Source organism: Dipodomys ordii, unplaced genomic scaffold (genome assembly GCF_000151885.1).
Source record: "Dipodomys ordii isolate 6190 unplaced genomic scaffold, Dord_2.0 Scaffold5, whole genome shotgun sequence".
NCBI lineage: Eukaryota > Metazoa > Chordata > Mammalia > Rodentia > Heteromyidae > Dipodomys > Dipodomys ordii.
Genome location: NW_012267221.1, coordinates 9,963,770 through 9,985,084, shown reverse-complemented (window position 1 = coordinate 9,985,084; position 21,315 = coordinate 9,963,770). Strand labels below are relative to the sequence as shown.

At 38.3% G+C, this 21,315-nt stretch overlaps 1 protein-coding gene across 4 annotated transcripts in view; it reads left to right on the top strand.

The window, feature by feature from the left end:
• Acvr1 (activin A receptor, type I) overlaps window positions 1–21,315 on the top strand; it is a 120,609-nt gene that overhangs the window by 35,397 nt on the left and 63,897 nt on the right. For 3 of the 4 annotated variants that reach the window (XM_013030474.1, XM_013030447.1, XM_013030438.1), the window contains exon 2: window positions 13,382–13,565. The gene's annotated coding sequence lies outside the window, so the exon portion shown is untranslated. The remainder of the gene's footprint in view (window positions 1–13,381; window positions 13,566–21,315) is intronic. The other variant, XM_013030456.1, reaches the window with a different exon arrangement.

Here is a 21,315-nt window from a genome sequence, read left to right as displayed (position 1 = left end):
TCAGGTACTCTTTGGCTGGAGCTGGGACTCAGAACTGAAGAGCATCCAGCCTTTCTGTTATCTGAGGGTAGTGATCGATTCCTAATGTGCAAAGCTAGGGATGGGGAAAGCATAGACACTACCCAAACATCCAGGAGAAGTGAGGTTTTAGAAGAAAAAAAAAAAAAAAGTTTTACCTCCCTGAATGGAGGACTTGGAACAGAAGGAAGGCCTTGGGTTAGATGTGTTAAGAGGAGCTATAGGGAATGGTTTCAAGTATAACCTGCTTTCCTTTTTGGAACTCCATGTACGTATGGGCTTTGTGTTCAAACTCATAATCCTTCTTTGGCTCTCAAGGGTTGGTAGTAACAGGTGTTTATCCCTAGACCCAAATTTCAGTTGCATTTTTATTATATGCACATAGTTTTTCTTACTCCCTTGGAATGCTGTATGAAAATATCATGAGTCTAGGTAACTTATAAAGGCAAAAGGACTTAGTTTTTACATGTCTGGAGGTTGGGAAGTCTTAAGAATAAGGTATTTACTCATAATAAGTTCTTGCTGAGTCCTCAAGTGATAGAATAGGTGTGTGAAGAATGAGACTGGTATCTGTGAATTCCTATTGTTTTTGAGAAATGGCAATAAGTGTATATATGAGAGTCTTGGTTCCTCTACTGTTGTTGCTTTTGAAGTGTAATAAACTGCACAATCGGGAACTACTCAGTTATCTCTAGAGAGAGATAACATTGTCACCTAGGGAAGCTTTTTCTAGCTTTGGCACGTCCCTACTTCTGTGGGGTATTCACATTTTCTGGCCTCTTTAAAAAAAAAAGTAACCTTGCCTCTCATACTTGTCTTTGCCAAAAGTACTAGGAGTTGTCTAACTCAGAAGTAGAAGTGGTTTTGTGTGTTTCTATACAAATGTGTGTGTGTGTGTGTGTATGTGAGAGAGAGAGAGAGAGAGAGATAGACAGACAGACAGACAGAGACAGACAGAGACAGACAGAGACAGACAGAGACAGAGAGATGAGGATAGTCCATCTAAAAAAACCAAAACTTAAAATAGTTGCATACCCAGGGCAGAATGTACTCTAGCCATACCCTCTTCCACTCTACTATATTCCTTACTCTTTTTATTTTTCTTCCTTAGAAACAGAGTCTCACTCCTCTGTACGGCATTCTCACAATTAAAAAAAAAAAAAAAAGAAACAGTCTCACTATGTAACTTAGTCCAGCCTTGAACTCACTACCAGTGCTGGGATTACAAGTATGAAGGGCTTGCCATCACACTTGTTTTGTATACCATTCTTCATGTAGAAGAATCCATTTTTCAAAGTAGAAAACAATGGGAAGATATCCTCATGGTTTTGTTAAACCAGTCTAAATCTGGTGATAAGTTCAAAGTGACTGAGTTGAATTTATGCTTGTGTGTGTTATCTTAAAATAAGCCTAATTGTCTAGCAGTGTTTTTGACAGAATCAAAAATACTGTTCATGAAACAACTGAACACATTTTAAAGTTGTTTTCTAAAAGTCCCTCCCCAAATGCTTAATGCTTTCAAAGTTAAAATAATAGACACTAGCCTTTACTTTCTTCTCTGACAGCTTGAGAAAATAAGCCATTTAAAAACTTACAGAAGATTATCATCTCCCTCTGGGCCTTAAATATAAAAAAGCAAAGTCAGGGAGACAAATGGGTTTAGTGACCTGGAACTTGGTTGAGTTTTTCCTAGAATTGTTGACAGTGTGAATGGTAAACATGGGCAGTCACTAGTGTTCTTATTTCCTTTTTATACTCCTTGTGCTTTCATGTTGTGTTGTCTAGTTGAAACAGTTATGAGTATATTGCGTGTTTATTACTGTGTCTGTCTTTGTGACACGCAACTTCTGGTTACCTAGAGAGCTACCACCCTTTCTAGAATTATATATGGCATAAAGTTTACACATACCTCATATATATATTTATATGCAGAGGTACAAACGCTGTTTTGTCCTTTGTGCATATGTCTAGGGGTGGTGTGTGTGTGTGTGTGTGTGTGTGTGTGTGTGTGTGTGTGTGTGTGTGTGTGTGATTACTGGGGCTTCAACTCAGGCCTTGTCCCTTAGATTACGCATTCAAGGCTAACACTACCATTTGAGTCAAGCTTTACTTCTGGATCTTTGCTGGATAATTGGAGATGAAGTCTCAATGAACTTTCCTGCCATGGTTGGCTTGGAACCATGGTCCTCAGATGTCAGCCTCTTGAGTAGCTACAATTATGGACATGAGCCACTAGCACTTGGCTTAAGTTTTTGACTTTAAAAATTGCTTGTACAAATAGAGCACTTTAAAAATAATAGTGGAGCTAAGAACTCAGTGAACAATTGATTTCAGGGTAGAGGTGTAGCTCAGTGCTGAAGCATTTGCCTTGGGTTTGATCTCAGCATAAACAAACAACAGGAATCCAAAGAATGAATTAATTTCACATTAGAACTTCTGGCCCAGTTGGGAATTTGGGGTATTGACGGTACATATAGATGCTTTGTATTAATTGTTGAGTAAATTGCCTCTTGAGAGTTGCAGTATCACAAATGATCAAAAAGCTAATGTTTCAACTTGTGCGGATGTAAATTAATCACAGGTGTGGAATCTCCAGGCTTGTGATGAAAAGGCCGCTAACAACCAACCTCAGGCAAGTTTCATTTTAGAGAATTAGTCTATCAAAAAAAAAATCTGTGTGCAAAACTATATGCTCTAATTAGAAGTAACCAAAAATCAAGAGGCTGTTATTCTGTTAGTGGACTGAATACTTAATAACACAAGAGATATAAGTATGGAAAATATCTATGCTTTGTGATTGCTCACAAAGAATTACTTGAGTTAAGGAATCCTGAGGTTCACATATTATAGATAATGTGAATCTTGATAACAGCCTGTGATTCTGGAAGCAAGTCTAGCTCCACCCTCTCATCCACATCACTACTGCTCAGAAGTGTACTTGGAACTCAAAGATCAGGACTCCAGAGGGTTCTCCCTCAGTTCTAGGCAGATTGGTTTTAGTTCTGACTCTTCACTTGATGTAATTCTTCCTGTTTTTTGGTTTTCCCTTTTATTTTCTTCAAATACTCCTGTTTTTTTTTTTTTTGTTGTTAGGTGTATTTCCATATTAATTATATCAGTCTGAGCTTGGGGGTGGTGATTGGCACAGCATACACTACAGAGAGGAATGCCGTTCAGAGTATAATAGTTGTAATAGTGTGTGTTTAAAGTAGCTTTCTGATGTAACAAAATATCTGAGATAACAAATTTTAAAGGAGAAAAGTGTATTTTGGATCATGAGTTCAGAGGTTTCGAACCATCGTTGTCTGGTCCCATTGCTTTGGTCCTCTGGTGTCATAGTGCATTGAGGTGGTAGCCCACGGCAAAGCAAGTCATCTCATGGCTACTGGAAAAGAGAGATGAGGGAGTCAGTGCCCTAGTATCCTCTTCAAAGGTACTCCTTCAGTGACTTGCCTTCCCTCTACTATGCTGCACCTATTTAAGATTCCTCCACCTCCTAATAGTGTCATAGGCTGGTGACAAAACACTGGCACAAACGTTGTGAGGACGCTTCCAAACCATAGCATGGTGGGAGGAAGAGCTTTCCAATTGCAGCCCTTGAAGTCACTTTGACTTGGAGTATCTAGGACGCCAGCAAGTGAGAGCCTACCTGCAGGAATTGTGTAGGTACATGGCTCCACGTGAACAGCTTAGAAATAATTTCCTGGGGAAAAAACATATCAAACATTTTTCTTATAAAAAGACTGATCTCCTTTTTCACTGACAACATCTTAGTTTCCAGCAATAGAACATTGTATTGTTAGCATTTCAGTGCATTTTTCAGTTCTGTCTTTCTCTCTCTCTCTCCTTTCTGTAAAATTAAAAAAAGAGGATTATGTTAAAGTGCTAGAGTATGTTTGTATTAATTGAAATATGGTAGATTCAAACTCAAATAATGTAATTCCTTAGAAAGGCAAGGTCAAAGATAAACAAAATGAACACCAGGAAATGGGTAGTTAAAGGGGGCATAATAGGGTCATGGGGAGAGGGGCAGATGAATAAATAGAAGTAGGGGGAATGCAATCAAGAATTCGATGTATATTCTATGAAATTAAGAAAAGTTAGAAAAGGGGTGGGTTGGAAGGGAGAGTAAGGACGTTGAAAGGAGTGGCATTGATCTGTATTCATATACTGCTTTGTAAAATGGTAACTTCTTTATACAACTATTTAAGGAAAATAAAAATACTAAAAAAAAAGTACTAGAGTAGATACTACCTCCTTCAAGGGTAAATCAGTAGGAAGCTGTGGTTGAATATATATGTTAATTTGAACATTATCTTTTTGTATAAAATGAGTATCACTTGTAAATTTCTATCTCTTTAGGGTTTAGGGAAGAGATACTTAAAAACTGAGACAAGACTTAAAAGTAGATTCTGGCATGCCTACCTTTTCTAACAAAATTATTTATATCTATTGTTCATATTTCCTTGGAGGATCCTTTTTTCTTTTTCTTTTTTTTTTTGCTTTGAATCCATTACCAAGGTATATCCATTCATTCACCAACACTTATTAAGGATCTACTATTGTAAAACTATCTCTGATAGTTTGGAGTAAAAAAATACTTGTTTTCTTTGAGCAGTCCATAGACTAGGCAAATAAGAGTGTACATTTTGTATATTGAAATGTGCTTATAGTGCTCACGCTGGAAGCAGAGGTATTTGTCAGATTGTTGGACAAGAGACATTGTGGGTGGACATATGCAAAGGTAAAAGGTGAACAAGCTCAAAGTGTCTTTAGAAAACTGTAAGGTGTGGTTAGGGTGATGGCACAACGGTAAGCTTAGCACAAGTGGTAGAGCACTAGCCATAAGTGGATAAAGCCAAGTGAGAGCACAAGGCCCTGACGTTAGTCCCTGGTATCAACACAACAAAACAAAAAGTAGGAAGTAGACGAATCTGTTTTCTTATCAGGACACATACTGGTGGTTTTATTTTAAGATAGCAGTGTAGATCTGGCAACTGTTTACAAAATGTACAGTTAATCCGATACAATTATGGAGAACTAGTATACACATATACATACCACAGAAGCAAGAAAACAAAGTAATTCAAAGTGCGATTCACATTTCCTTTTATTTTTAAATATCTGTAAGACTGTACAAGAATTTGTGGCACTTTTTATTCCTGCTTTGAAACCTAGGGTAGAAACTTAGCAATGTACTGATAAGAGTTTTCTGTGCTCATAGCTGGTAGCTTATGCCTGCAATCCTATCTACTTAGGAGACTGAGATCAGAGATTAGAGGCTTGGAGCTAGTGGGGTGGGGGTGGGGAGTCTTTGAAACTAGCTCCAATTAAATAGCAGAAATTCTGGAATGGAGGGAGGCATGGCTCAAGTGGTAGAATGTCTACTGTGAACAAACACATCTAGTGAGATCACAGGGCCCTGAGTTGAAGCCTCAGTACCAAGAATGCACACACGTGCACATTTTCTTTATCATGTTTATGCATTTGCTTGTCTTTGTTTTTTTCTTTTTGGGAATTTTAAACATAATTTATTCTATCGGTATTTAAATCAGGCTGAACTCTGTGTTAGCCCAGGATTGGATATGGAGCATGATGATGGAAACAGAGGTCTTACTTTCGAGAGTGTCTTTATGGAAGCTTTGCTAACATATCCATATGTGCAGTAAATAGGCACAATGCAACAAGTGCCAGACATCCTATTAGAGAACCAGAAAATCTGGTCCTGGCCCAGTGGGTGGCATCCCTGTGAACTCTTGTAAAGGTGTCCAAGATCCTGAGCTGATGAAAGGCTGTATGGTATTATATGTGAAGGTAATCATCAAGGATTACCACATTCCAGTGAGACAGCAGGTAAAACATGGATGCCTTGTGGTCACAGGGAGGGCTGAAGTGTTGCAGGGATGGTGTGTCCACACATGAAAGCTGAACCCAACAGACTGAGAAGGATGAGCTAATTACCATTCATGTCTGATTCTGTTTAGGGGTGGCAGGCTGGGAGAATGGAAGACTGGCAGATTTCTCCTTCTTTTACTAGATGTTCTTAAACCTTCTCCACTCAAGGTGATCTGATTCTCCCCTCAGAGCCTTTGTGAGATTATAGAGACACCAGGGATGAAGCCACGTGGGTTTATGCCGAGAGGATATCATGGAACTCAGTTCTCACCCAGATATTGACCAGACACCATAGACCTCTTAACTACTTAAGGGCTGATGGAATTGAACAAACAAAACAAAACACAAAAAAACTGGAAAAGCAAAAACAGTAAAGGTATAAAGTTTGAAAATAATAGGGAAAATGTGACGAACCCATTGGGCTTTCTTTTTTAAATATATATACTATATGGTATATATTTATATATACTATCTATATATCTATATATATTTTGTTGGTTGTGGGCTTGAACTCTGGGCCTGGGCATTATAGCTGAGGTCTTCAGCTCAAGGCAAGTGCTCTACCAATTGACCCACAGCGCCACTTCTGGTTTTCTGGTGGTTAATTGGAGATAAGAGTCTCAGGGACTTTGCTGCCTGGGCTGGCTTTGATGTGATCCTTAGATCTCAGCCTTCACAGTAGCTAGTATTACAGGCCTGAGCCACTGGCACCCGGCTAACAAATGCATCTCGACATCTTGAGTCATTCCTTCCAACATGTTCACCCATTCCTCACAACTCATTCCTTCCCTATTCTTAATTTTGTAGGATATACATTGAGGTTTTTACTACATTCCTCCATCCCTGCTTTTCTCCATCAGCTTCTTTTTTTGAGCTACCAACAGGCTTAGAGAAAGCCTTACTGTTGAATTGGTAGTGTCAGTTGGCTAGAAAAATTGTGTCTGTTTCTTTCCCAAATTGGTTATACACCAATATTGGACACAGGGAAAGAGAGAGAGGGGGAAGGGAGAGAGAGAAAGAGAGAGAGGAGAGAAAGGAATGTCTTATGGGCCATCTATACATAAGTAGTGTTTGTATGTGTGTGTGTTTGTCTTTCTACCTTTTGTGGAATCTACTCTTTTATGAGTAGATACCTAGTGGGGAAATGAGAAAGGGAGGAGTTACATTCAGTGTAGCCTTTGCAGTTGGTGTCTTACAGCTACAAGTGGAAGAATATGGTCTCTGAGTATGGTCCTGCTTGGTTCTTTTCAGGCTTTCCTGTGGAGCACTTCAAAATACTTAATGAGGGGCTGGGAATGTGGCTCAGTGGTAGAGTGCTCGCCTTGCATGCATGAGGCCATGGGTTTGATTCCTCAGCACTACATAAGCGGAAAAAGCCGGAAGTGGTGTACGGCTCAAGTGTTAGAGTACTAGCCTTGAGCTAAAGAGCTGAGAGACAGTGCCCAGGCCCAGAGTTCAGGCCCCAAGACACACACACACACAGACACAGACACACACACACACACACACACACACACACACACACACAGCACAAAAATCTTAGTGATTATAGTTTTTAGACCAGCATTGTCACACACATCTGTGGTCTTAGTTACTGGGAGGCACAGACAGGAGGTTTGAGTTCAAGACCAGCCCTGGTACCATTTGTGAGACTCTATTTTAAAACCAAAATAAAGATAATAAGGGTAGGGACATAATTTAAGTGGTAGAGTAGGAAACAAGGCCTTGGGTTCAATCCCTAGGGCTCTCCACCTCAAAGTAATTTTTATGAATCGGAATGCCAGATTGTATCCATGTGATTTCAACCTCCATCATCTTCAGCATCTTCCCTTTTTTACTCCTTCATGTGGAGTTTATAATAATTGTCTTTATTAGCACCCACTATACACATTTTACTTCACACGTGGCCACTTTGTAGGGAAATTACAATGCCCGTTTTGCCTGTGGGGACTGTTGCAAGGACAGTTGGCTCAGGCTGTGTGACTATTGGATGGCAGGGCTAGGATTCAGCTCAGCACCTGGGACTCTCTTGTCTACTGTAGCTTGCCGCCTTTGTTCCCTCAAGTCTTACCCTTGATCCTCTCACTTTATTTGTCTGGCACAAATAAACGAGTCTTTGGTTGGACAAATGAAAGAGATTTTGATGGAGCGCCAAACCACTTCAGTGGAGGGTTTTGAGGTTACAGAGTATAAGCAGGTTATCTTCAGAAGTGTAGTCTGGTACTTAATTATGCTCAGTAATTAAGTAATCCACAGTTGGTCCCTCTCCTCTCAGCCAAATTATATGTTAAATTCTGAAGGGGAAAGGCACTCTGATAGTTGTGCCTTAAATCCTGTTGCTGGGGCTAAAATATTAGGGATGTCTACATTGTATCTTCTCTTTGATTGATATTTAGGCCAGGAGAGAGATTTTCATGAAAATACCCTGGAGCTTGTATTCTTTCTCATTTCCTCTGGTTTCCCTCCACTTACTTCTTTAAAAATCTAGTGAGCCGATCCCCACTCAGTCTCTAGATGTTTACCTGGACAAAGAGGAGTGCTCCTGTGGTAGGGTTCTTTTCCAGGATTTCTTGGGAAATGTATTGTGTGTATTTTCCTAAACCTTAAGAAAAATCAGTTATCAGCCAAGTGGAAAAAAAATATAATTCTCTTTCCAGCGTTAAAACAGTCCACATAGAAACATTAGTAGATAAAAGGAATCCCCTGATATCAAGGTGAAGGCAAGAACAGGAAAAGGTGACACTGGCATTGAAGGATAAGGTTGACATTTCTTGAAGCCAGAGCAGGATAGACTTGGTCACCATTGCTTGTAGTAGTTGCTGTGTTGTAAATGTCTGCTGCTACCACTGAGTTACCCTTGAAAATAAAGTAAGTTTCTATATATAGCATACAGTATACAAATCCTGTGTGTGATGTTGCAAAAAAAATTATAGAAAATAAGTTTTTAAATTGGAAGCCTCAACACATGGTTCTGTGTTCTATGAATATTGCTTATGGATTTGAACGTAGATTATTACAGAGGTCAACAAAGTTTCCCTAGTAAAAATTCTAGGCTTTGCAAGCCATATGGACTGGTACAACCATCATCTCTTGCCACTTCACCGTGAAAGCAACTGTAGACTAAATGGAAAATGAACAAGTGTGCCTGTTCCAATAAGACTTTTATTTATAAAAACAGATTGTGGGCTGGATTTTGCCTGATATTGGATTACTATCCAATAATGTTTGATGGCATTTTCTAGATTTTAGTATTTGCTACAGGCCACAATTCTTTGTAAACAACACTGAGCCTCCTATTTCTCACTTAGCAATGTTTTTGTATAACCATATAATAAAGTTTACAAATAATTTGGTCATTGTTGCCTTTCATTTAAATTTTTGAGACAGGGGATCACAGTTCTGTTTCCAAGGCTACCCTCAAGCTTCTGCTCAAGCAGCCCTCATGTCTCAGCCCCCCACGTTGCTTGGACTATGATGGCTCAGTCACTGTTTGGATGTATTAAGAATTTTGGGAAATCCTAGAGAAATTCCTGGAAATTCCCATTTTCCATCCTCAAATTGAATACTAATATTTGTTGAAAATTTGGAAACGCCTAGAGTCAAGGAGTTACTTGTCTTCCATACTTCATTTCCTGATTCACTTTGCATCCATCTTACCCCTTCTGCTCTGTCATGTGCTCTGGAACTATAGTGTTTGGGGCAGGTTCCCCCTACCAGGACTTGGAGATTGAAATCTTGGGAACTAACAAGACCCCTTTGACTTTCTCCAGAATTACAAGTGGGTCAGACCCCCCCGCCCCGCCGTTGTACCCCCACATATTCAAGCTCCTGGAGTAGATTATTCTTGAAGAATATGTAGTGTTCACATGCCTGCTTATACCAGTGTTATTTTTTTTCTTTTCTTTTCTGTGATACTGGAGATCAAGCCCAGGGCCTGTCATATTCTAGGCAAGCACTCTATTGTTGAATTACATCCCCAGTTTCCTTATTGCTTTAAAGCCAGCTAAAGAGAATGTTTGTACTGTCATACAAATGGTTTATGTTTTTATTTGGGATTGGTATGTTTAAACTTTATCTGCTGTAATGCTTTAACACTTTAGTTATCCTAAAAGGTAGACAAGGAAAAGGAACCAAGAATACCTAATATGAGCATTCAGTTCAGTGCTTACTGCCAAGAGATTTAGCATGCTTGTCATTAATGGCAGAGTCTTAGAGTCAAAAAAAATATGAATTGATTTTTGGTTTTGTCATACTAAAAAATTGTGACTTTGGCTACTGTTACTTAAACCAATGTGAAGAAGATTTTCTTATATATAAAAGGTGATAGTATTTTATTTCTATTTTGTTGTTAGGATTAAATCAACACAAATAATGTGGTTAGCACAGTATTAGAACTATATGAAAATTAGTAATAATTAAAGATAGAAGAATTTATTCTATTTCATGGAATAGGAAACTAAAATTGATATTGAATGATTTTTGTCTGGTTAGAAGACTTTGTTTAGCTGACTCCTAAGTCCATGTTCTTACTACCATATCCCATTTTTTCCCAAGTAATTATGGTTGATAGTAATTCCACAAAAAAGAACACCATGGTTGTTTGGGTGATGGGGCTGGTTGGATGGCTTGCGAAGATACGGGATGGGAAGGTAGAAATGTTTTGGAAGACACAGCTTTAGAGCTGATAATGAAAAAGTTGCGAAGACTTGTTTGTGTTTTTTCCCCCTCTCATTGCTTAGTTGCTTTGTTGACTGCCAAGAACTTGTTTGATTTAAGTACTTTTTCTGTTTGCCGATTTAGAGCCCATCACATTACAAGGACTTAAAAACTGCTATGTTTGTTCTTTTAAGCTGGATTAAAGATAAATGTACCACTAAGTTTAATGCCTAAAATTGGAGATAGAAAGTTGAATTAGATTTTTCTCCTTCACAGCTATCTTCCACGGAACCCCTTTACAGGAATGTGATTTTGACTTTTATAGCTCAGATTTTTACACAGCTCAATTATCTGCCAGTAATTAAAACTCCATAGCCAGAAATATGTTGGCTAAATTTTTGGAAAAAAACCTTAGGTCAACAAAACTCTAGCGCCAACTTGCTAGACTGGTTATATAGATATTTAACTGTATAAATATCTGTGAGTTTCCTTTCTCCTTCTCTCTCCCCTTCCCCTTCCTCTTCCTTTTCCCTTTTCCTTTCCTTTTCCCTCTCCTTTCCTTCCCTTTCTTCCTTTTTAGGAGGCCTCTTTTCATATTTTAAGTCACTCTTACAATTTTTTCCCCTTTCTTCTTGACTCTTACGATTTTTGAACAACATTTTCTACTACCTTTCAGGTCTGCTGAGCTTGCTCATTGATGAATGGTATTTGTGAGGAAATGGTTTCATACTAGAACATCAGGTTTTACTTAATATCATTCTTTTCTTGCTTGTAGGACACCACAGTTTTGACTTCAGAGAGAGCCCAATGCATTTGGAAGCAAATTTTAAATTTCATTTACTTTCAAGATTTGATTTTTAGCCAGTAACACTCAGGTAACACTATATATTAGTTACCATGAAAGAGGGATGGAACAGATGAATAATACGTGATCCTCACCCAGTTTTAGGACAAATCCAGCTCATGGAGGAGAACCTAAATTCCACAGGGAGTCCTACTGTGATTGTAAATGATAGAGAATGAGAAAGATCTGGAAAATTCAAGAATATTTCAAGAAGGAAGATCAGAGGCAGGAGAACCTGAAGCGGGGATATGATTGGCTTCCCTCTCCTGAAGGATAGGAGGAGTTTCATGTAGTAAAGATGACAGGGCTGAGGGAATAGTTTGGAAAAACAGATTGGGGTATAGCTCAGCTTTGGGCATTTGCTTAGCAAGACTGCATTCAGTCCTCAGCACTTCAAATAAAACAACAACAACAAAAAACAATAATTCAATCTGACTTCTAAGTAGAGTAAGAAAAAAAGAAAAAACATATGACTGCATTTAAGCATTTTCTTGTATGTCTGAAACTCCCACAGATAAAGCACCTCTGACCTTTGCCTACTTCTTTATGCTTCTTAAAATGAAGTTTATTGATAGCAGAACAATTTTAGTGTGAACAATTTTAGTGTGATCCCAACCAATCCTGGCCCCCAGGAACTTAGGAAATGCCAAAATCTTAAAAAATACCAATATTGAAAATAGTTAATGTCAGAAATTCAGTGCTTTGTGGGTGCTGCTTGGGGAAGAATGTTCTTAACGATATTCTCTTTGGGAATGTATTTTTATTCTACTTTTGTTCAGTGATTTCAGAAAATGACAAACTTCATGTTGACCTCTCTACAGGGAGATCTTTTTATTGTGTCTTATTTTTAGTGCCTTTTTTGTGTCTAGATTCTCTTTTCAATAGCTCATGAGCCTTACTTTAGACTGAAGGGAGGAATTCCAAGGGAATTCAGGTTGGGGAGATTGTCTTTTCCACATAATTATTTAGGAATGCTGTCTTGTAGAGTTGTTTTCTGCTTAGATTTACTTAGGTGAAAGTTTTCTTGGCAAAATGTTGCTTGAGGTTAAAAAACAACAAAGGAGCTGTTTTCCAAAGAGTGGTATCTAGTGCTTTGTGTTACTAATAATTTCAATGGGAAAGTTTGGTTCTAATAAAAATTTCCTCTTCCTTTGGCAAATGTTGATGTTTTTCAAGTCTCCCTAAAGGAAAAGGGAGGTCCCTGGATGGCTTTTTGTTTTTTGTTAGTTATCTAGAGCACCCCTTCCCTTCCGCTTTGTTCCCCACCATTGTTTTGTATGCCTTTGAACTGGACTGTCTACAACTGTGAATTTTGTTCAAAAATGGGCCAAAATCAGATATTTCACTGGTTACTCCAGAGATGGTTATTCTTATACTGGTGAATGTTTCTAAAAGGGATCTGGAAAGGGAGAGGAACTTTTTATTTATTTAGTTTTCTTTAATTTTAATTTTATTGTAAAGATGATGTACAGAGGAGTTACAGTTACCTAAGTCAGATAATGAGTACATTTCTTTTTGAACAGTGTTACCCCCCTCTCTCATTTCTTCCCACTTTTTTCCCCTCCCAGCCCTTATTCTCTGCAAGTTGTGTAGTTCATTTCCAATATAGTGTCTAGTGAGTATCACTATTGAATTGGTTCACCTTTTGGAGAGAACATTATTACTGTAGCATTTGTATTGCTAAGATCTTTTTTCTAATGGTGTAAGAGTAAATGGACTTCAAAGGAACTTGTAAAGTTTATCAACCTATTAGTTGTTTGTGTAACTTATAAAAATAATATAAAAATTATATAGACTAATGTGGACCTAGGTGTTTTCAAACATGTCCATCCTTCATTTGTAAATCAGTTTTAATTTCATGGATCAAAATGAAAAGGCTGTGAAGTGTGTACTTCCTTTACCCAGTACAGTTACAATTGCAGACATATCTTGGGCTTAGTTGATTTTCTTTCTTCTTTCCCTCTCCAGCCCTGAGTGCTTGTGAGCATTGTATTGCTGTAGCCAGATTTCTGGAGAGCTCAGCGTTCCTGAAGATTCCAGGAGCACCTCTTCCACTGTCTAGGTCTCCCAGTGAACAGAGTGAGTGCAGTTCTGACCTGGGGCATGCCGCTTGAAGGAGTGTGGGCCTTGGTGACCTGGAGCCAGCTTTAAGGTAGCCCAGTGAACTTTCCCTAAGACTTTTTTCAGCAGTGTTATTTCCAGAGCTGGCAGTTCAGCCATTTCAACAAATCACCTCTTTTAATGCTCTTTGGCAGAGATCAAGTCTACAGTATATGAATCCAATATAAGAACTTCCGAACAGCCTACTAGTTTTCAGTTTTTATACTGGCTGAATGGTAGACTTTTTGAGTGGTAGATCTGCATAGTTTTTCTATAACTTGAGCCAAGCTCAACTACTACCAGCATTTTCCTGCATATAAAATGCTTCTTATATTCTTTATTCCCTTAGGGCCACATATTTATTTTTTTTCTTTTTCATCTTTGTCACATGAACCCTTAGTGTAAGGACATTTTTATATATAAAATGTGCATATTAATTATGTTTGAAAATTGATACATCATGATTACACATTTTGTTTTACAACATGCGTCTCTCCCCCACTTGATATATTTTGGACAATTTTCCTTCAAGCAGAACTTAATTTTAGTCTTAATGCCAGCTTTGTGCTTCTTATGTGACTGTAACAAAATAACCAGTACCCCAATGAGAAGTTAAACCTATTATTTAAAGGGGAGAAAACAAGGTCATGACTGTGGCATTGGGCTTTTAGTTATTGAATATCTGAGTTTATATTTTCCAGGGTTGATGATAGGCTGCTTTGGGCTGGTATCAGTTGTGTCAAATTTTCATTTTCTGGAGGTCATGTTTATTAAATAAGCATAGTTGTTAGTTCTGGCCTCCATCTGAGGTTTTGAGTTAGTTTTCTTGTTCATGGAAGGTAGTATGGGTTTAAATTAGGTTTAAGAGGATGTAATGGATAACAGGGATGGCATTAAGAAACGAACTTGCATTTTGTATATTTTTATTTGAGTTGAGGAAGAAGAGATGATGGTTATAGTTAATCACTAACTCTGTTATTCTTAATTATGAAACAGGGTTAAAATTACTCAGCTCAATTGTTGTTTAGTGTGGCCAACAGTGTGATAATCACTAGAAGAGTTTTTTAGGCATGGTGGTTGGGAATGAATATCTGTATTTTTGTTTTGTTGGAATATTTATTTTAGAGAGGTAATACAATCAGTGTATACAGATTGAAAAGATACAAAAAGAATATGGGGTGGAAAATAAGTCTACTTCCTCTTCCTGTTCCCCAAATACCCAGTTACCTTCTCAGGTAACCACTGTTAGCATTTCTCTATGAATATTCCAGAGCATATATAATAAACAAGTACAGAACCTATAAGCTGTTCATTTTTTTTTACTCAAATGGTAACAGAATGTAAATGTTACATCTTGTTTTCATTGAAATGATATTACTTTCAAGTTCTATATGAGTGTTTTATATTCATATTTAGTGGATGCCTACTTTTCTGCTATAACAAGGTACTGTGATTTACTTAAATAGTACTACATTGATGATCATATAGATTGTTTCCAGTTTTTATTGTCGTGAACAAAACTGCTTCGACTTCACTCAAACATAAGTGAGTGTCTTATCTGTAGGATCCATTTCTTGTTGAACTGCTGGCTCACAGAACATGTACATTTTAATTTTGGTAGAAATTCATTGCAAAAGTGCTATGTTCATAGAGCTTAAAAGGTGTTAGATTTCACTGACCAAGAATGTAAACACTGTTTCCTCACAGTGCCAGTCATAGTGTGGTGGCCAAACCAGAGGTCTTTCTCTTTGCCACACTGATAGGTGAACAATGCCAGTTTTATTGTAGCTTTTATTTCCATTTATCTTATTTTAATTGATATTGAACATATGCAAGACTAAAAGCCATTGACAATTCTAGTTCTCTTTATGCTATGTCTCTTTTCTATTTTTCCTTTTGGGCAATTGATTTTTATTGTCAACATACTGACTTCTTTTCAAAGCACCGATTGTAATGATCAGTTCATAGCTCTTTTCTCATTGTGGTATGTGCTATTTATCTTATTTTTTTGTTTGGTCATTTGCATAAAGTTATTTTTCTGTGCTGATTATTCAACTTTTACCAGTGTATCAAACCAACAAATATTTATCAAGAAGTTGTTCTTGATTATACAGTAGTAAATAATATTTATTATTATACAGCAGTAAATAATATTTATCAGGAACTTGTTCTAGATATCTGACTAAATATAGTAGATCCTGATTCTTGCTCTATAAAGCTATGCTTTGAGTAGAAGAGATCATCAATGAAGCATGAATAAAAGGATTTGTGGAAATAAATATATAACCATCCTTTTTGTATCACAATTAAAAGACCATACCCAGTTAGAGATTTAAAAACCTGCTCCTGGTTCCTGTTAGTGTGATGTGGATCTTTTTTTAGATTTTTATCTCTGATCCATCTGGAATGTTAAGTTTCATCTAACTTAAATTTTCTTTAGGTGCTCTATTAATTAGAGTAAGTCTGAGTTGCTATAACCAAGAGTTTGCTTTAACCAAACTATGCTATAGTTTAAAAAACACTGACATTTCCCCCCCTCATTTAACACTTCCAGTCTGAGCTAAACTGGTTAGCAGAATAGCCCAAATCCACCAGTTGTTACAAAATTCAGATTCTATCTATTCTTTGCCCCAGTAATTGTCATTGCAATCGTCTGCTTGGCCTTGTCTGGACTTTCTCAGTAGGAAGAGCAAAGGAGAAAGTTCATGGCAAGCAATCCAAGCTTGCAGATACCACTGCAGATTTCATTGATGAGAACTTTGTCATGTTAGTACATCGAGCCGCAGGAGATCTGAGTAGTCACCTGGAACCCAAGAAGAATTGAGGAAGGAACTTCTGGCACATTGGCTAGTCACTGCAATACCCTCCTGCTGCCACTAACTGTGACTACCTGGCCCTTGGCATTCACAGAGAACCCTGCTCTGTGTGTGTGTGTTTGTGTGTGTATGTGTGTGTGTGCCCATGTGCGTGTATGTGCGTGTATTGACTCTTGTGTTGGTAGCCCAGGGAAGTCTTGTATGGTCAATCTTTCTGTTCCAGACTTAAGGGTACTTTAAAGGTGTGCACTACCAGATGTGTACTACCAGTACTACTACTACTTTGTTTTGCATTATAAATTCCCATTGTATTTCCTTATTTCCTAGATATCCATTTATCACTTATTTGCTTAAGTAAATACTAGAATCACTGTTTAACTCCAGAAGCTTAATATGTTCTTAAAGCTTTACTTCACAGAATATTTGTATTTGCTTATTTTTTATTAATATTTTTAATCTAAACTTAAAAAAAATTAATGCCAATCCTGAGGCTTGAACTCAGGGCTTGGGTGCTGTCCCTGAGCTTTTGTGCTCAAGGCTAACACTTGACCACTTGAACCACAGCTCTTGGCTCCAAAGTGTCTAGCTTTTCACTGGTTAACTGGAGATAAAAATCTCATGGACTTTCCTGCCATGGTTGGCTTCAAACTGTGATCCTCTGATCCTCAGCCTTCCTAGTAGCCAGGATTACAGACATGAGCCACAGGAGCCCCACTTAGAAGAGTTATTTGATCAATACTCTCTTATTCCCAAAAGAAAACTTATTAATAATATTATTAGGATCTTATATACATGAACTTTGTTAGAAAGGGCTCAGATCTCTAAGAGATTAATTTTCTTATTTGATGATAATGTCCTGTAATTCTTTTGGGAGGCACTACTATTACAGACTCTAGTTTTTCTCCTTTGACCCCCAAATCTTATTTAATCAAAGTTTGAAGAAGGACCAACTTTTACAGTGTATTAAATTTAATTATATATGCTTTCTGATTGTGACTAGAAAACTGATACTTATTTCTCTTTTTATTAAAAATATACTTAGAATAAAAAAACACAATTTTCCTTGAAGATTAAGAAGGGGTGATATTTCAGAGATTTATTACATAAATTCTTTTGGAGCATAAAAACCTGAGGGGCAATTTTGCACATCTTATATATGATACATGCTTGTTATTTTTGTGTATGTTAAATGCTGGTATATATGTATGTATGGATGTATGTAAAATAACACATTCAACCCTTGTATTTGACTTTTTATAATAAAACAGATTCATGAAGTATACATAGCCTAGTTAATTATTGTAAGGTGAATGCCTTTTGTGACTTTCATGCAGGCCAAGAAATAGCATGTTAAGTAGTATATGCTATAGTGTATAGTATGTATTATGTAATATAGTGTACAGGTAGTAAATGCTGTTGTACTTCCTCCCTTGCCTGCCTTTATGGTTTTATCATGCACATGTTCACATCTAGTACTTTAGTTTTGCACATCTTTCTTTATGTCTTCTAAGTGTTTTAAACCTTAGGTTTGCCTTTCTTTTACAATTTGTCTGTTGAACAACCCTTGGAGTACTCATTACTTAATGGCTAGATTTTGGTGTTTTTATCCTCTGACATCATTCAGCTTGTTTTTCTTTGAGTATGAAATGATTTTTTTTTTTTGGTGCTGCTTCCCTGAGCTGCTTTTGCTCAAGGCTAGCACTATCACTTGAGCCACAGTGCAACTTCTGGCTTCATTGGAGATAAGAGACTTTTCTGCCGTGGCTTGCTTTGAACCTCTATCCTCAGATCTTAGCCTCCTGAATACTTAGGATTACAGGTGTGAGCACTTGGTTTACAGGAATGTTAATTGCTACAGAAAAGGTAATTGTTTTGAAACTTTAGTGATGAATCAAGTATGTAACTGATTCTTCCAATGCAGATTCAGTTTAAAAGGTTTTTACTTACCTTTTTTGAGACAGGATTTTGCTTTTTAGCCCAGACTGGCATCAAACTCAGGATCCTTCTGTTAAAAGTCTCACTAGTGTGGGTTTACAGGTGTTATTTTAACTTTTTTGTGCTACAACCTTATCTCTTTTATTCAATAGAGGGAATTCCGGTTCTCAGAAATACCAAGCAGTGGTAGAATTAGGATAGATCACAATTAATAATTTTCTTTTATCTGTGTTAAACAGACAATATTCTTAGTACTGCCACAGTACTAGCATTGTACCACTGCTTCAGAGCCGTGAAAAATAATGAAAGCATTCTTCTTTTTTTGAGAGGCAGAGATTATTTATAGTTGAAAATTTGCAGATTGGGATGCTGGTAGCTTTTAGATAGTATTTGTATTTGGAGGAGGAATACTTTTTAAATTTGTTAGGTGAGGTGCTAGGTTTGTAGTTACTTTAAAAGGTGGTTCTTTTCTTTCCTTTCCCTTCTTTCCCTCCCCCCTCCCTTGCTTCCTCCCTTCCTCCCTCTCCCTCTCCCCCTCCCCCTCCCCTCCCCTCCCCTCCTCTCCCCTTCCTTTCCCTTCCCTTCCCTCCCTCCCTCCTTTCCTTCCTTCCTTCCTTCCTTCCTTCCTTCCTTCCTTCCTTCCTTTCCTTTCCTTTCCCTCTCCCTCCCTCCCTCTCTCCCTCCTTCTCTCTCTTTCTTTCTTCTTTCTTTCTCTTTCTCTTTTTTCTCTTTTTCTTCCTCCCTCCCTCTCTTTCTTTCTCTATTTTTTCTTTCTGTCTTGATCTTTCTTTTCTGCCTTTCCTTCCTTCCTTCCTTCCTTCCTTCCTTCCTTCCTTCCTTCCTTCCTTCCTTCCTTCCTCCCTCCCTCCCTCCCTCCTTCCCTCCCTCCCTCCATTCCTCCTTTTCTCCCTTCTTTCTGTCCTCCTTTCTTGCCTAGGGCTTGAACTCAGAGTCCGGGCACTATCCCTTAGCTTTTTTGCTCAAGGCTAGCACTCTACCACTTGAGACAGTTCCACTTCCAGCTTTTTGCTGGTTAATTGGAGATAAAAGTCTCATGGACTTTCCTGCCTGGGAAGCTTTCAAACTGTGATACTCAGGGCTGGGAAGGTGGCTCAGTGGTACAGCGCTTGCTTTGTATGCACGAGGCCCTGGGTTCGATTCCTCAGCACCACATAAGCAAAAAGAAAAAAAGCGGAAGTGGCTCTGTGGCTCAAGTGGTACAGTGCTAGCCTTGAGCTGAAGAGCTGAGGGACAGCGCCCAGGCCCAGAGTTCAGGCTCCACGACCGGACCCAAAAACAAAACAAAACAAAACTGTGATACTCAGATCTCAACCTTCTGAATAGCTAGGATTATAGGCATGAGCCACCAGCACCCAGCTAGAAGGTAGTTCTTAAGTGTTGCAGAGTTTGTTGGAGAATGATATTGATATCTGAGATTTTCATGAAAATTCCCCAGGAAGAAAGTGGGCTTGATAAGGAAGTAAGATGTCTGGAACTAGGGAGTAGGCTGTTGCTTCTTTGTGAAATTAGACATTAAAAAACAGGGATTCTTACATTCTTCTATGTTTCGAGATATCTAAAAAATTTTAATGATTAATTTGAAAACAATGACAAGGCAAGAATTGATGGTAATAAAGGTAATGGAAAAATAGATGGGAAATAACTCTAAAATGGATGACTTCATTGTCTGTATAGTGGTTCATCCTGAACGTCTGAACATAATGGACCCTTGGGCTAAGAAAGTAGACAACATATTGAGCAAGAAAAACAGAAGGCTGAGGTGTGGAACCCTGAAGGAAATCAAAATTTAAGAGATGAGTGGCTGGGAAAGTGGCTCAGTGGTAGAGTTCCTGCCTAGCATTCATGAGGCCCTGGGTTCTACTCCTCAGCACCACATCAGCAGAAAAGGCTGGAAGTGGTGCTGTGGCTCAAGTGGTAGAGCATTAGCCTTGAGCTAAAGAGATGAGGGACAGTTCCCAGGCCCAGAGTTCAGGTCCCACGACCGACCAAAAAACAAAAAGTGATGAGTGGCAGAAGAGGAAACCTAGCTCATCCAGGCAGCCTGACTAAAGCATTAAAGTATTGGAGCTGGTTTCTACATCCCCCTTCTATAGAATGAACCAGTGAGAGCCCTTATAACTCTAAGCATCACCTGCAGTGCCGGAGGAGGGAGAGGCTTGGCTCCAGGTCTTAATCCAGATCATAATCTCTATGGAGTGAGACTTGGGAAAATTTGAGTTGAGGACTCTCTGTGTGACTCTGAGGGCTGACCGGACTGAGGAGAGTTAGAACCTGAGGGTTGAGTGCTACATCATCTGACAGGTCTGACAGAGGCAGAACTCTGGTCTGAGGACTAGGTGGAAACTTTGGAGAAGGCCAGTATGAATGTCTCTTCTACAATGCTTTTTACAAAAGTAAGAAGATGGTAGAGAAGAGGGGACTTGGGGTTGGCCCAGTTACCTTTTGGGTGGTAATTGTTGGTCATTAATGCTTATGATAATACAAAAGAGATTGCTTACAAGTGGAGAGATCATTAATGCTTCTCACTGCAGGATAACAGAGTGACCAGGCTATGCATTCGCTTACTCCTTTGTTGCTAGAGTGATTACTTTTTGTTGATTGAAGGAAAGCTTGGTAATTGTCACAATGGATTAAATCTTTAATTTGTTACTACTTTAAATAACATACTGAAACAGCATAGGCACCAAATTCTTCTCAGTGCCTTGCTTTCCACATTCTGGCTGGGTGCTGTGGCCCATTCCTGAGGAGGAAGAAGAAAGGAACAACCGCACCCCTTTGTTCTCACAATTGTCTTTTTTTCTGCTTCCTTGCTGTATGTTAAATGATAGTATTGAAGGTGTAAAGCCTGTATGGAGTATTTCTCAGTTTTGTACACATGTTCTTAGACATACAATGTGATATGCACTGATAAACTCATTGTAAATGGAAAATAGTGTAATTTGTAGGTGCATTTAATGTACTAATCTAGCTGAATATCAAAGCACAGCAATGTAGCTATCTGTGGAATTCATTTTTTTTTCTGATCAAGTG